Here is a 14,253-nt window from a genome sequence, read left to right as displayed (position 1 = left end):
GCTCCCTGCTTAGTGTAGAGTCTGCTTGAGATTCTCTCTCTCTTCCTCAACCTCTGCCCCTCTCTCTGCTCTCTCTCTCTCTCTAAAACAAATAAATAAAATCCCTTCAAAAGGAATTTGGTTCTCTTTTAGCCCCTAAAACACTGAATCCATGGTTCACACTATTGCCAGCATCATCCCATAAAATAAAATGCTACTGGTTATTTTGTTTAGTGGTACTTGAAGGTTTTTACTTAATGAGTCATTATTTTATTTTGGAGTCCTTTTCTATAGTAAGAAAGTATTTATGACATACTAGTGAGATAGAAGTGGTGGAGGAAATCAAGATCAAGATAAAACAAGAACCTATTATTAGTTGAAAGGTAAGGTAGGAGACTAATTGATTAGACAACAAAGGAGAAGCATGGCTTCTGAGAGAGTCTCACCTGATAACATCTGTTGTCACCTTTTGGCTTCAGCTTTTCTAATGGCCTGCTGAGCCCCTCAGGGAGGGGGCTGGTGGAAACAGGAGCAGAAGATTGGTCTGGGAGCTCCACGATTCACATGCCTCTTGCAGGAGTTCTTACAGTACATGTGGCTGCTGGGAAGAGGAACCACAGCCTTTGTCGCCTAGAGGTATCCTGGCAACCTGTCAACAAAAGGGAAAGGACAGAGTTCTCTGGTAACAGATTGGAAAAATCCAAAACAAGGGGTGAAGGAACTCAGAAACCAACAGTCAAATAGGTATGAGTCTCAGCTTTCTTTTAAGTTGACTCTGGGAACTTTGCCAATGGACTGAGCACCAAAAAAGGAGACATGCATGAATTTAAGTCACAAGACTCTTCTCAGGGTGGAAATGGGAGTGGAACCAGCTTTTTCTTCTTCTAAGGAAGAAAAAGAAACAATTTACTGTCTTACTGATCTTTTCTTAGGTCTTTAGAAAGCATCATCTATAGTGAGGAAGCTTGGCCTCTTAGGGCAACAGATGGAGATTCTCCATGGTTCTCAAAGGGTAGATGTAGAAGCACATCTAAGATGTGGACATTACAGGTAGTTTATTTTCCAATGTTTCCTAAGTTACAGCAAACAACTTTAAGAACTAAGATCAACATTTGAAAATGCATCTGAAAGACTTATTCTTTTAAGTCCCATATTTAAAAATACTCTGAAACATTAAGCTAATTGTGGTACATTCCTGTGATGAATACTCTGCATGCACTAAGGCTCGTGAGGTGAAACATTTCATTAACTTGGGGAAAGTCCACAGTATATCTTTGGAAAGAGAAGCTCCCAAACAGAATAAATACTACAATCTCATCAAACTCTGAGTATGTGTACGTGTGTAGGTACATGCATGTGCTTTAACTCAAAGCACATACACCAATATGTTAACAGTAGTAGCTACTGGATGATGATGTTGAAAACATTCTACTAAATGTTTCTGAAGATTAGGAGTTGGGGGAGGGGGGAAAGCCCTAACCTCTGAGATTCTACAACCCTATCTCTTATCCCCAGATAACTGATTTGAGATATATAGGTCATTCACAGGACTGAATTCTATTGAATTTTTGTCTACAGATCCTGCCAGATAATGAAATTTCACATCCTAACATTTTATAATGCTCTAATGATGATTATTTATATAGAGAGATTTAATGATATTTCAGTTATATTATCACCTAAAGCAGTTCCAATTTGGATGTGTTTCTTCTGAAACCTTTCATAAAATGCCAGATAAACAGATAAATGATGAAGCATGCCTAAGAGCTACTCTAGGAGTGGGATCCAGAAAACTTCGTTTTACATTGGGCTTTTTACTAATTTGTGGGTCCCTAGTTAACCTATTTTGTACTTTGCCCAAACTCCATGTTTTCTTGGCCCTACTGTGAGCTAACTGAGATATTTCTCTAAAGATATTGCCCAATAAATAAACAGCATCCCAAATGCACCCACAGTACTACATTCAGCGATCCACCATTTGGGCCAGATGGCAGAAGAACAGATAGGAAACTCAGGTCTAGGGCAGGATAGTCCCAGGAAAACATGGAGAGCAGATACTGCCATGCTTGGGCAAAGAGTGCTTTATCTGGACTGGAAAGACTGCTCTCGAGAGGCCTGAAAACAATAGCTCCTCCAGCAGTGGGCACATGCTAAGTGGGCAGCTAAGAACTCATTCACAGCCCTCTCCTCCTTGGAGGAGTTGCTGACTTGCCAGCTGCTTTTTTGCATTTATCAGAGCTGCTTCTGAAAACTGACTGCAGAGGAGCCTTTGTTTTCTTGCAAATTCTGGGCCCATTTGAAATTCATGGGTCTGTAGTTTCAGCTTAAAGTGAACTTCCTGGTGTTCAAATCTATTTCATCTTGGCCAAACAGGCCTTCATATGTCTCTCTTCAGAAAGTCTCTGGTATCCTCTGTCTTAAAAGACAAGAATCTTCCTAGGTCCTCTCTGTCCTGCTCTGTCTCTTTCTCTGCCTCTTAAAGGGATCAACACTTTTAAGCAGTTTATAATTAAACAACAAAGAAGATCTAGCTCACAAGCCATCTTGGACATCAAATAACTCTTACAACACAACTTTTTGATGACTTAAGTGTAAATGAAGCAGAAACATATGGATTCCATTTTCTATAAATCACACACGATCCTTAAAAAAAAAAAATCAAGCGAGAATGTGCTCAGCACGATGTATTCTGTTTGCTTGAACCTAAAACATCTGAAAAATACTTGGAGGCCGATGAATCTAAAATATTTACCCATCCCTATATTTAACATTGAGTAGAAGAGCCCTTGATTCGTGGCAACAGCTAAAGTGCTCACATGTGTTGAGTGGACAACCGACGACCAGTTTAAGGTTCAAGGTAACTGTGCTCTATATTCTTTTCCTTCTCCAAACACTTAGATCAAAGACACCAAAGTCCTTACTTAAACAGAGTCTGGTTTGGTGTGCATGAGCTCTTCTCAGCACAAACAAGTGAGAGTCATTTCAAGCTCTTTGCTGTCCAATCATCTTTGTGTCTCTGTGGGATGATGCCAGGCTCCACCAATAATCGGGATCTGACCCCTTGTGGCAACAACCCCATCACCGGGAATTCTGGCAAATGTTCCCTTCATAAAATCACAGCTGTTGTGCCTGCACAAGCCCCCGACTTTTTCATTAAAGGAATAAATCATGGTGATTTTTATGGCGCAGGAGAAATATAGCTCCTTGCCGGATTCTCCAATGGTCTTTATGTCCCTTCACTGATGCAAAATCCAAGTCTCATTCTGAAAGCTACTTATAATACTTTTGAATACTTCATTCTTTAAACTGGGCAGGGGCTAGATTCTGCTTGCAAGATTTTTTTTTTTTTTTTAATGGCAACGGCAGGAACTCAAACAGGATGTTTGTGAAGTTTGGCAAAATAGGTTCACTGGGCGTCTTGTTCTTTTCTACCCAGTTATTGTTTACTTTGCCTTCTGCCTGACTCAGAAACAGCAAGTGCTGGTTATCTCAAAACCTCCAACAGCCCTGCAAGGTGAAGCATGAATATCCTTGTTTGACAGATGAGGAAATGGGTTTAGAGGCTTCGAGCGATTGCCCCTGGCTGCCAGGCTAACCAAAAGCAAGTCTGAGACTGAAATATGTGTCTTTCTGGTGTTCAAGGACGCCCCTTTCGTGGACTCCTGCAAGACCTCACTGCCAGATTGCCACACAGAACAGTCTGATCTCAAAAGAGAGAGTCGTTTTCCAAGATATGCCTTTTGTCACAAGGAAAGAGTTTTATATGCTGCATTTAAGCATTTGCAGAAAATGTCCTGTGGTAGATTGGAAAAGGCAGAGGAAATGCTTTACATGCAGACTTTCAAAACTTAAAAAAATAAAGTATATTTGAGGCACAGGACTCTTGCCCAACACATCTTAAAGGACTCCTTGCCCCAGGACAGTGTTCCTCAACCTTTTTCTTTTTTTTCATCATTGCTCTCTCTTCAGATCACTTTAAATATGTATATTTTCTAATCACTCCCAGCCAGGAAATTTCAATACCACAGATAAACTTTATATCTGTTTATGCACAGTGGCCCCTGGTGAATCATAAACCAATGTATTATCTAAAATTATGTCACCCCCAAACCAATTTGTACTGCCTCCATGGAATGCATGCCTGAGGGACATACATCCAAAGAGCTGACAATATCGGCCTCAGATAATCTATGGTCAAGTTGATACACAGAAAAGATGACCAAGAGGACACAGAAACCATGGAAACCTTCCTAAACTGCCAAAACAAAAAGCACAGCAAATTGTCCTACAACTGTGTTCAAGAGAAAAATGGATTTGTTTGTGAAGGCCAGTAAGTGTATGATATTTTCTATGCACTTGAGTGGTTTACCATAGAACCAGAACTCTTGGAGCTGAAGTGGGCTTTAAAATAGCCTCTAGTCCAGCCAACTGTCTTCAGGAAAAATACATAATTGGCCTGATTTTTTTAAATTGATGAGGCAGAGGACATTAAGTTATTTGTTTATGTGCCACAAATTTCAAACTCAGACTCCAATAAAAAAAAAAAAAAATTAAAGGACGCTCTTGCTTTATCCTTGGCATAGTGAAAAACATTGCCAGGGCAGAGAAAAGGATTTCTTTCTTTTGATCTCCTTTCCTGTGGATGGGGGACATTTTTTCAGTAATATATTTAGATGCTCCACTGATAATAAAATATTTTGTGATATACTGTGTGTAAATCCTCCTTTTTCGAAGGCCCGTGATTCTAGGTCTTAAATATCTGTTGTGAATCTGGATAACTCTTCACAAGTTCTAGCTCTTCAGAGTGTACTGGCACAGCTTTCCATCTTGCTTCTCTTTCTCTTTTTTGGCACTCTATAAACCCAGCCAAACACAGAACTTGTACATAGTAGGTACCTACAAATATTTACCCACTAAGCTGGGTACACATCTTTCTTTTAAAAAAAGATAATGTGACTAGCTTGGTTGAAGATAATTAAAAGTTACAAGATGCTAAGACCAGATTAATCCTTAAAGTTTTCTACTTTATATAACATAAACATTTTGAAATAATTTTGCTTCTCTTTTCAGACAACTGGCAGAAGTCCAATGCCTTATGGCATGTGAACAATAAATATTTAATAAATACTTAATCACCAGTTTATTGCCCACAGATTTCTAAAGCTGGTTTAAATTAGAGTGTTCATGGCTGATAACAGTCTAATATTTTACCTTTCCATGTGCATTTTATGAAGGGCATTTCAAACTCTTAATTGAAAACAGTAAGTTGTAAGGGAATTCCCTCTTATTCTCATTTTTTCCGTAGGTCTCAGATGGAGGCATGTTTCTTCTCTGGTAGTTGGCTTCCCTATGTTAGTCCCTTCTCTCTAGCACCTTTAATTTCTTCTCTTCTACGGGCTTCTTCCCTGTAGCCTTCAGGAAGTCTCCAATGTCCTCTGTCTTAAAATACAAGAATTAGTGGTTCTACCCTTTTCCTGATCAAAAGTGGTCCAAGTCACTGTCTCTCTTCTTATGGCTTCCTTCAGTTTTTACCTCCTCTTGGCCTATCAGCTGATTTCTGTCCCCTTTTCTGTCTGAAGCATCTTCTTAGAATATCACCAATGGCATCCCAATCAACTCATTGAAGAGTTTTTCCACTTTCTATCACCCTTGGTGACTTGATGTAGTTAACATGGTCACCCTCCCACCATCAGAACATCTGTCCTTTTAACCACCCTATTGGTTAAAAAAAATACACATACCTCAGACTAACTTTAAGAGTTGATGAATATAAATACAATCCAGTCAAGAAGTAAATAGTGCAAAGCCTAAGTCATGGCCCACAGTTCCTAGATTAGTGGGGACAGACATGGCAGCTGGTCAGATGGCCATAAGGAATGCTGTATTCTGAGACCTAGAAAGAAAGGAAGGAGGTCACTTTTGTTGTATACCATGTCTTGTGCCAGGCAATATGCTACTGAGTTGTCTCTCTGCTATGATAGGATGGAGTTTTCTGTTTATCTTCACTCCCTGATTTCCTATAGATCTTTGCTTAGACAGAGACTTAGGTAGGGTGTAACATCACGAAAGCTTTACCAAAGAATTGATCAATATCAGCAAGACCAAGTTTTTTTGCCTTGTACAGGCTCATGGTAGAGGCAGATAATGCCTCAAGATGAAGTTGTAAACTTTCAGAGTATGGTGGACCACGTCCCCATTGCCCTAACAGAATACATGGTGAGGGACACCAGGAAAAGAAAACATTGTCCAGATAACAACTCCAGTCTGACTATATGAACCAAATTAAAAATGGATAGGAAAATCATCCTCTGAATCAGTACTTCTTAAATGGTAATGATTCCTCCCTTCACTCCATGGACATTTGGCAATGTCTAGAGTTATTCTGGGTTGTCACATATGGGGTAATGGGAGTGCTACTGACATCTAATAGGGAGAAGTCAGGGATGCAGCCAAACACTCTATAATGCACAACATAGCCCTTCACAGCAAAGAATTATCCGGCTTGAACTGTCATAGTGCCAGGGTTGAGCCTTGTGCTCTAGACTCTCTGTGCATTCAGAAGAGAATGCTTTCTTTCCAGAACAGGCAGTGTCAACAGGCTCTTTTTCAGACTCATGGTGCATAACTAAGGGATTACATTATAAATGAAGCAGCAGGCACAGAAAGTCTAAGTAGCTTAGTCATATTTCTGCAGCCAACAAGTGAGGATACCTTGGAAATGCATACCAGTCAGCCCTGCCTGACTGACTTCAAAGCCTATACTCTTGTCCACATCACCTACCCCAAGCAGCTAGGTGGCAGACATTCAGTTGTGTGTGACTAAGTGTAAAATCACTTCTGTAATGTAAAAGCCAGTTTGAGAAAGTGCAAAGACAGAAAAGTGAGATGAGTCTTCTCCTATGAAAGCTGTAATGGAATCAGAGTGGGCAGGAATACAGCTAGGAGCTGTGAGCTGTGTGAAGTGTGGGGAAGTGCATACGCTAAGGTATGAGTCCAGAGCCCAGTTACAGGAAAATATTGAGACAAGTTTACCTGGGCTGGTCAAGGACAGCCATACCAAAATTCACTCCTAGATAAAGCACAGCCTGGCAGAGGCTCTTGAGAGGTGATGGTCCCAGTCAGGTGAACATGGTCATGACCAAGTTTTACCTTTGAATGTGCTGTGTTCGTTATGCCCCATGAACCTTTAGCCACTCTGCCCCATTGTCCCCCATAGCTTCCACTCCTGGCAAGTCTCTGCCTCTTCCCTAATGCTTCTTCACAGACAGAGCAGCTGCTCAAACAGGACCACTGAATTTTGAACTTTTTGGCTAGTAAGATACTGCTTGGGGTTTATATTGTTAACAATACAGTATCTCCAATATCAGACTCAAAATGAGTACATTTACTTTCTAAAACTGGGGAGTCCCTGCTTTAATAAATGTTAGCCTTTTCTATAGTCTAAATTTATCCCACTTCATTTTAGAAGAGTCATTTAAGGTTCGGAGGGAGAAAATTATCCATCCAGTGTAATATAGAGCCAAAAAGAATATGGTTTTTGTTTGCTCACTCTTTTGATACTACATTGATTTTTTTTCAATGAACAATATGTATATATGCATGTATACATTCACACACATGTGTATGCAATATATATATATGCTTTCTTGAATGGGAGATGCATCTATATATATGAGAGATGAAAAAAGAGCACACATGAAAGAGTAAATTCTTTTCCAACCTCTGACTCACCAGGTACCCACTCCAGGACCTATCCCAGTAGCAACCTGTACTATCAATTTCTTGTGCTTCCTTCCAGAAAGCCTATGCATTGACAGTTATATACCTACGTGTGAATACTGCCTCAGGATCCGAAGGCGGGTGCCCTTCCCATTCCTCTCTATGACCACAGCAGCTTCTATTGCTCAAGATGAGCCATGACAAAACAAATGACACATTTGTGCTGTTGAAGGAAAACTCAGTGACTCAGATAGACACAAATTGTTCCATACACCTTTCATCCTCATTACCAGGTAACTTTGCCAAGGTCAAGTGGTGACATTCTGATTTACCACTAAGCAGACTGGACACAACTCACATTTGACGAGAATCTGGAACTCAAATACCAAAAAGGAAAAAAAAATATTTTCTTAAGGCTTCCAGTTTCGTAATTGAACTTGCTTTCTTGCTTTGTTGAAAATATTATTTTCCTTCCAGTTCAATGAACACAGTTGATCTGAAAGAATAAAAACAGTACTCCCCCAAATCCCCAATTCATCACCAAATTGCTAAATTTAAGATCCAGTTCCACCATCTTCTTGACATCTCCACTTAGCGTCTCCGAAAATGAGGACCAAAAGGAACCTCATTGTTTTCACTAGCCAGATCAGGTTGAGCCAAATCCAGGTTCCAGGTATGAAATGCAAATTTGGCTCACTACAGCTTTACCATTTACAAGAATCTGTATTCAAATAAATCAGGGATACATTTCTCTTGGCTCTTATGGAGACCCTTTTAAATAGTGACTTCAGCCCTCCTAAGGCTTTTGTCCGGGTTGCCTAAAAGTGGACAATTTTCACAAGTTTGCTTTGGCACCGATGGTATGAATTTTTATTGAAAGTCACAGTTGTTTTAGTGGGCACCATGGTCTGCCAGCAGATCTGTGTAGAGGCCTCCCAGCCAATTCGATGAGAATTATGTGCACTTAAAACATGCCAAATGTTGTAAGGTGTGACACGTCTTCCAGCTCTTTGCTTGCTAGCTTGCTTGCAGAGGACCACTGATTCATTTGCACTTTTGTTTTAGGGACACAGTATAGCGTGTATTTGCAGCATTTCTGAAGTCAAACAGCTTTCTATATTGGAATTTACTCTGGTTTTTCCCTGCAAAGATTTATTTTTCTCTGGAGTAACACTCAATATGCTCTATTGTATCAAAAGGTAAGACAACAGAAAAGTAAGTTCATTAGGAGCATATATTTTACATTGAATTAAATAAGTAAAGATTTGGTTGGGAAGAGATGGGAAGGTAGCCCAAGCCCATTCTCAAAATGCCCTTTAAGTCGCCAGTGGAAAAGAGCACTGATTTAGGAGGTTTTAAATAAATGTACAGAGGTATGGGTGAGACAAAAAGAGACATCTGTTATGTTTATGCTACCATATGTAAATCATCACATCATCACCAGGAAGTCAAACTGAAATTGCCTAAAATTGGCATCTTCAAGGTCCTTGCCCCAAGATTGAGAAGTGCCCCCCACATTGTTCCTTTATTTTCTGATTTTTTCTATATCCCATTTTATCCTTGTGTCATATAACTTTCTATCATTGAAAAGCTTTTTAGAATTTTACTTTATAAAATACTGAAGAAGGCTTAGCTTATCAATGCAATGGCTAAACCTTAAAACAGTACAATTTTTGTTTTTAAAATTAGACCAAAATCCTCAAAGTCAGTTACTTCCTATTACAAATTTACTTCCTAGTAAATTTTTGGTAAGGCCAGAAAACCAATGCAAAGCAGAGAAAGATGTAGGTGAAAATAGATTTCATTAGCTGCCCTAGTGAAAAATATTTTAAAACAACTGAAAAAAATATGTTCTCTTTTACAATTTTCACCTTCCCTCCAATTATGCTAGCTTTAATGTTTTTCCTTTGAATTCTCCTGGGTTACAAAGCACTCTTAAAACCTCAAGATCATAAAAACAAGAAACCTTCCAAAATCACATGGGTAAAGTCTCAACCTGCTGTTAAAAATACTGCTGTTGGGCCAGTGCTTCATGCTGTGGGCAGGTTTCATAGGCTACATGAATGCAGAGAGCCACAGTGAGAAGTAATGAACTGCCGGGAGCATGGTGTTCTATACCACCCAGTCCCTGGAGAAACACCATGACAGATCCCAGGAGTTATCCTACTGACAGACATTCCTTACCTCATTTGCTCTTTCCTATTTCTTTAAAAAAAAATTACTTTCCCTTTCTCCCTTCCACCTGGGGATAGCCATGTCACTAAGGTCTGGCTAAAAAAGACACAAGAAAAAAGTTTATTAGAGCAGTTCTTCTTAAATTTAACAGTATATACGAATCACCTGAGGATCTTGTTAATCTACAGAATCTGAATTAGTAATCAGGATGGGCCTTGGGACATTGCATTTTAATTAGTTCCCAGGTGAGTGAGGATGCTGTGACCTGAGAACCACAATTTGAGTAGCAAGGTATTAGAGGGCTTCCAGCAAGGATTTTCTTCCTTGATTTTGCCAGAAGTGTACAAGGAAAAAGCTGCTTCCTGTAACTTCCTGCAGCTTCCAGCTTTCAAATAGGATTGGAGAGGGATGTGAGTATGGGACTATGTCAGCCATCTTGTACTGAAGAGGAATGGAAGCCAATGCTGAGAATAGCAAAGGAGAAGAATGGAAAGCATCTAGGTGTTTGATAATGTCATAATGTGGGACCCCTGGGTGGCTTAGCAGTTTAGCGCCTGCCTTCAGCCCAGGCCATGATCCTGGAGTCCTGGGATCAAGTCCCACATCGGGCTCCCTGCATGGAGCCTGCTTCTCCCTCTGCCTGTGTCTCTGCCTCTCACTGTCTCTCTATCTCTGTCTCTGTGTGTCTCTCATGAATAAATAAATAAAATAGTTAAAAAAAAGATAATGTCATAATGCCACTGAAGTTGAGTCACTTTGAAACCTCCTGCTCCTAGACTTCTTATTTTACTGGAATAATAAATATTATGATGGCTTAAGTCACCATTTGTCATGTTTTTTGTTAACTGCAACCAAACAGTTATTATATAAAATAAGGTGATCCATTCAGACTGCATTTTAATCAATCAGCCCAGAGGTAGATCCCATTTTTTATAGCCTGGGGCCTGCTGAGAGTCACAGGGCCTGAGGTACTGGAATTTAGGCTATAAGTCTTCTAGGAGGAAAGAAAATTCACTTATGTGTTGCCAGAATGAAAATTTAGTCTGAAGATTATAGCAAGTTGGTTTTTAGCCTCTGGCACAGAGGTAGGGAATGGGGGAATGTAGAGATATGAAAGATGCTGAAGTGTTTCTTTTAGTGTCTTATTCTTCTAATGAAACGTTTCTGAGGAATGAGAGAATCAGTTATTTCCCATGGTTGGGCTCAGAAAGTGAAGTTAACTGTTGAAATTCATTGACACTCAAAGGCATACTTTGATGCTCCATACTGAGGATATGGGTTGCAGAATTAAGAGTTAACTAATGTGTATTTGGGGGGCGGGGCACACTTGCTTTTCCTATTACTTAACAAACATGGCGTGGTGTAACTTTGCCAACAATGCATTTTCAATTTCTTGCTTTACCTTAAGTAAAGCTTTACCTTACCTTCTTTTACCCCCAAAGAACTCTGATATTTCCAGTTCTCTCCAAATCTTTGGTAGCTTTCTTTGCACTGTCTCGATTTTCTCATTGTAGTAGTTAGGCTACAAACTTATTTGCTGTGAAAGAAAGAAAGAAAGAAAGAAAGAAAGAAAGAAAGAAAGAAAGAAAGAAAGAAAGAAAGAAAGGGAGGGAGGGAGGGAGGGAGGGAGGGAGGGAGGGAGGGAGGGAGAAAGAAAGAAAGAAAGAAAGAAAGAAAGAAAGAAAGAAAGAAAGAAAGAAAGAAAGAAAGGAGAGAGAAAAAGAAAGAAAGAAAAGAGAAAAATAGTCTTACTTAGATAGAAATGTATTTATGTCTCATTTAATAGTCTGAGTGAAAACATTTCAAGACAGAGAAGCATTTTCACAGTGTCAAGGACTCAAGCTTCTTATATCTTGTTGCTGCATCATCATGGAGCTTTTCTGCTTCATTGTCTGAGATGGCTGCTCAAGTTCCCACCATTACATCTCTAATCCAACCAGATATAAAGGGAAAAGAGGAAATGGAAGAGATGTCCCTCCCATTAAAAGCCATGTAGGACTTTAAGGACCATGCACCAGGTAAAACTCAAATTTTGCTACAAAAAAGAGAAGTGAAGAATGCATTTGAGAGACACACAGTCTTTGTCAGATGCATTGGTTAATTGGCTCAGAGGGTTTGTGATTGTCTTTCCACAACAATGATTTAAAAAAAAATAGCCCCAATTATTGTCCTTTTATTGATTTATTTTTATTTATTTATGATAGTCACAGAGAGAGAGAGAGAGAGAGAGAGAGGCAGAGACACAAGCAGAGGGAGAAGCAGGCTCCATGCACCGGGAGCCCGACGTGGGATTCGATCCCGGGTCTCCAGGATCGCGCCCTGGGCCAAAGGCAGGCGCCAAACCGCTGCGCCACCCAGGGATCCCTATTGTCCTTTTAGATGCCTGGTTTATTAGAGTACTCAGTTCCAGGACAGAGGTAAGGATAATTTGCAGCATAATCCCCTGTCTGTCACTCTGGTCTAGCTACTATGACCTCATATTTGTACTAAGAGGACTACAATGAAAAAACGAATAAAAACTAATCTGAGCAAGGTTTTGGGGGAGTTCATGGCATTTCTATATCCATACTAGAAGCTTCCATAACAATGAGAGGGGGCATTTGCAATAACCGTAACAGAGCTTTGGTTTAGGTGCCACTCTCCTGGGCATATGGCATCACATTCTGATTTAGTGATTGCAGTACGGTGGCAGGAAAACTTCTGATGTGCACTGTCGAAAGAGTTACTTCTTTGTTCATTGTCATTGCCATAGTGATTTGGATCAAAAGAGATCACAGATGGCACATTGAAGTCAAAAGATTTGGCTGCAAAACACGGCAAGAGTTTCCTGACAACTTTTAGGACTACTTTGGAAGAATTTGACAGATGCTTGCTTTTCCACCTAACAAGTGGAGCATGGCCAGAAAAATCCTGATGTGTAACTGTCCATTTTAATTCTTGCTTTGACTCTTATGAGATTTTATTCTTCATTCAGTAGTCCTCACAATTCCACACTTCCCAATGGCTACTAAATCTGTGTGGTTCAAGCCCATTTGATCCCATCTTCCACTGGTTAAAGCTTCTGTCTGAAAGAGACATAGATCATTTTCCTTCCCATTTCACTGCCCAAAGTAAGTCATAATCTTAAGGAAGCTGGGAGTGAAATAACTGCAACATACCCCGAGGAAGAGAATCAGAACATTCATAAACAGTCAAATGACTGCCACAGTACTTAAAGAGTAGATTGCAAATGTCATATGATAGAACTGGAAATATTAGTCATGATGATTGCTATAACCAAATTGAAAATGAATCACTCCACCTCATTTTGGTGCCAGCAAATACATTAACCACTACTGTCCCCACCTAGTGCAACTCTCCATGACTCTAAGATATATGGTGTGTCTCCTAATACTAGCCTAGTAGCCAAAGAGCATAAAGGAAACCATGATTCTGTTGGTCTACATTATACTGACAAATGAGCCATGTAGCAAATAAGGTCTCACATTTATGTTTAAAAGAAGTTATATTTCAAAGGTATTTTCTACTTTCCTCTAGAATGGCTAATGTGCACAGGGCTGGGATTAGGAAAATTTGTACAGAGTATGATTTGGAACTATTTCATCATCTTTTGTGGCTAATATCCTCTTCTTTTTTAAAGTAGGCACCACATCCAGTGTGGAGCCCAGTGTGGGACTTGAATTCATGACCGTGAGGTCAAGACCTGAGCTGAGACTAAGAGTCAGGCGCTGAACCAATTGAGCCACCCAGGCACTCCACGGCTAATGTGTTCTTTCCACTCTCCACCCCTGCTTCTTAAGGCTTCCAGAAGTCTAATACCCACACCTGGGTTTTCACATTCCAAAAAGAAACTCTTATAAGGGATGGTTTTAGTCTCAAAATTCACCATCAGAAGAATTTAACTCTACTGTGATCCATTCTTTAAGTACACCACTCTTTGAAAAAATTATTACAAAGTGTTCACAGCTAAAGGAATAGAATGTGCAATCCTTTCCACTAATAAATTTACAAATTAACAAGCGCTTTCAAATATTTTAAGCCAAAGGAGAAAGAAACAAGAAGAATTTCAGTCTTGGGGAAAAGAATGATGGGAGATCTCTTAATAGAACTTCCCTGGAGGGTTTCTCTCAAATCACTCCATAAACCTTGAAATGATCATTATAAACATAAACAGTACCTTTTACAATTCTTCTGCTGTTACAATAACCTAACTGATACCATCCAATGCTGGCAAAGATGCAGTTTAAATGACTTCTAAATCATTGCCTTGTATTAGGACAGGCATACTTTTCAGGAAAGAAAGCTTAGATTATCAACTCCATAGATAAATAAAGGATTAAATCCAACTGTTGATGAATGTTAAGCAAAATGCAAAAGAAA

The 14,253-nt window shown here is 39.6% G+C and overlaps 1 protein-coding gene and 1 long non-coding RNA gene across 10 annotated transcripts in view; one reads left to right on the top strand and one right to left on the bottom strand.

Moving 5' to 3' along the window:
* Window positions 1-619, bottom strand: part of LOC112649994 (zinc finger protein 474-like) — a 53,206-nt gene extending 52,587 nt beyond the window's left edge. For 5 of the 8 annotated variants that reach the window (XR_003129858.3, XM_025432609.3, XM_025432607.3 and 2 more), the window contains exon 1: window positions 426-619. The gene's annotated coding sequence lies outside the window, so the exon portion shown is untranslated. The remainder of the gene's footprint in view (window positions 1-425) is intronic. The other 3 variants (XM_025432606.3, XM_025432605.3, XM_049115997.1) reach the window with 1 other exon arrangement.
* LOC112649996 (uncharacterized) lies at window positions 601-12,523 on the top strand. Of its 2 annotated transcripts, XR_003129859.2 has the most exons (5): window positions 601-723; window positions 7,778-7,991; window positions 8,764-8,897; window positions 11,660-11,891; window positions 12,078-12,523. It is a non-coding gene; the product is annotated as an uncharacterized LOC112649996 (long non-coding RNA). The 2 variants fall into 2 exon arrangements; XR_003129860.3 differs by lacking the exon at window positions 7,778-7,991 and having other exon boundaries at window positions 614-723; window positions 12,078-12,520.
* Window positions 12,524-14,253: the final 1,730 nt, after the last annotated feature.

The sequence above is a fragment of the Canis lupus genome, chromosome 11 (genome assembly GCF_003254725.2).
Source record: "Canis lupus dingo isolate Sandy chromosome 11, ASM325472v2, whole genome shotgun sequence".
NCBI lineage: Eukaryota > Metazoa > Chordata > Mammalia > Carnivora > Canidae > Canis > Canis lupus.
Note: the sequence above shows the minus strand (reverse complement) of the source record. Positions and strands in the feature narration are given on the sequence as shown.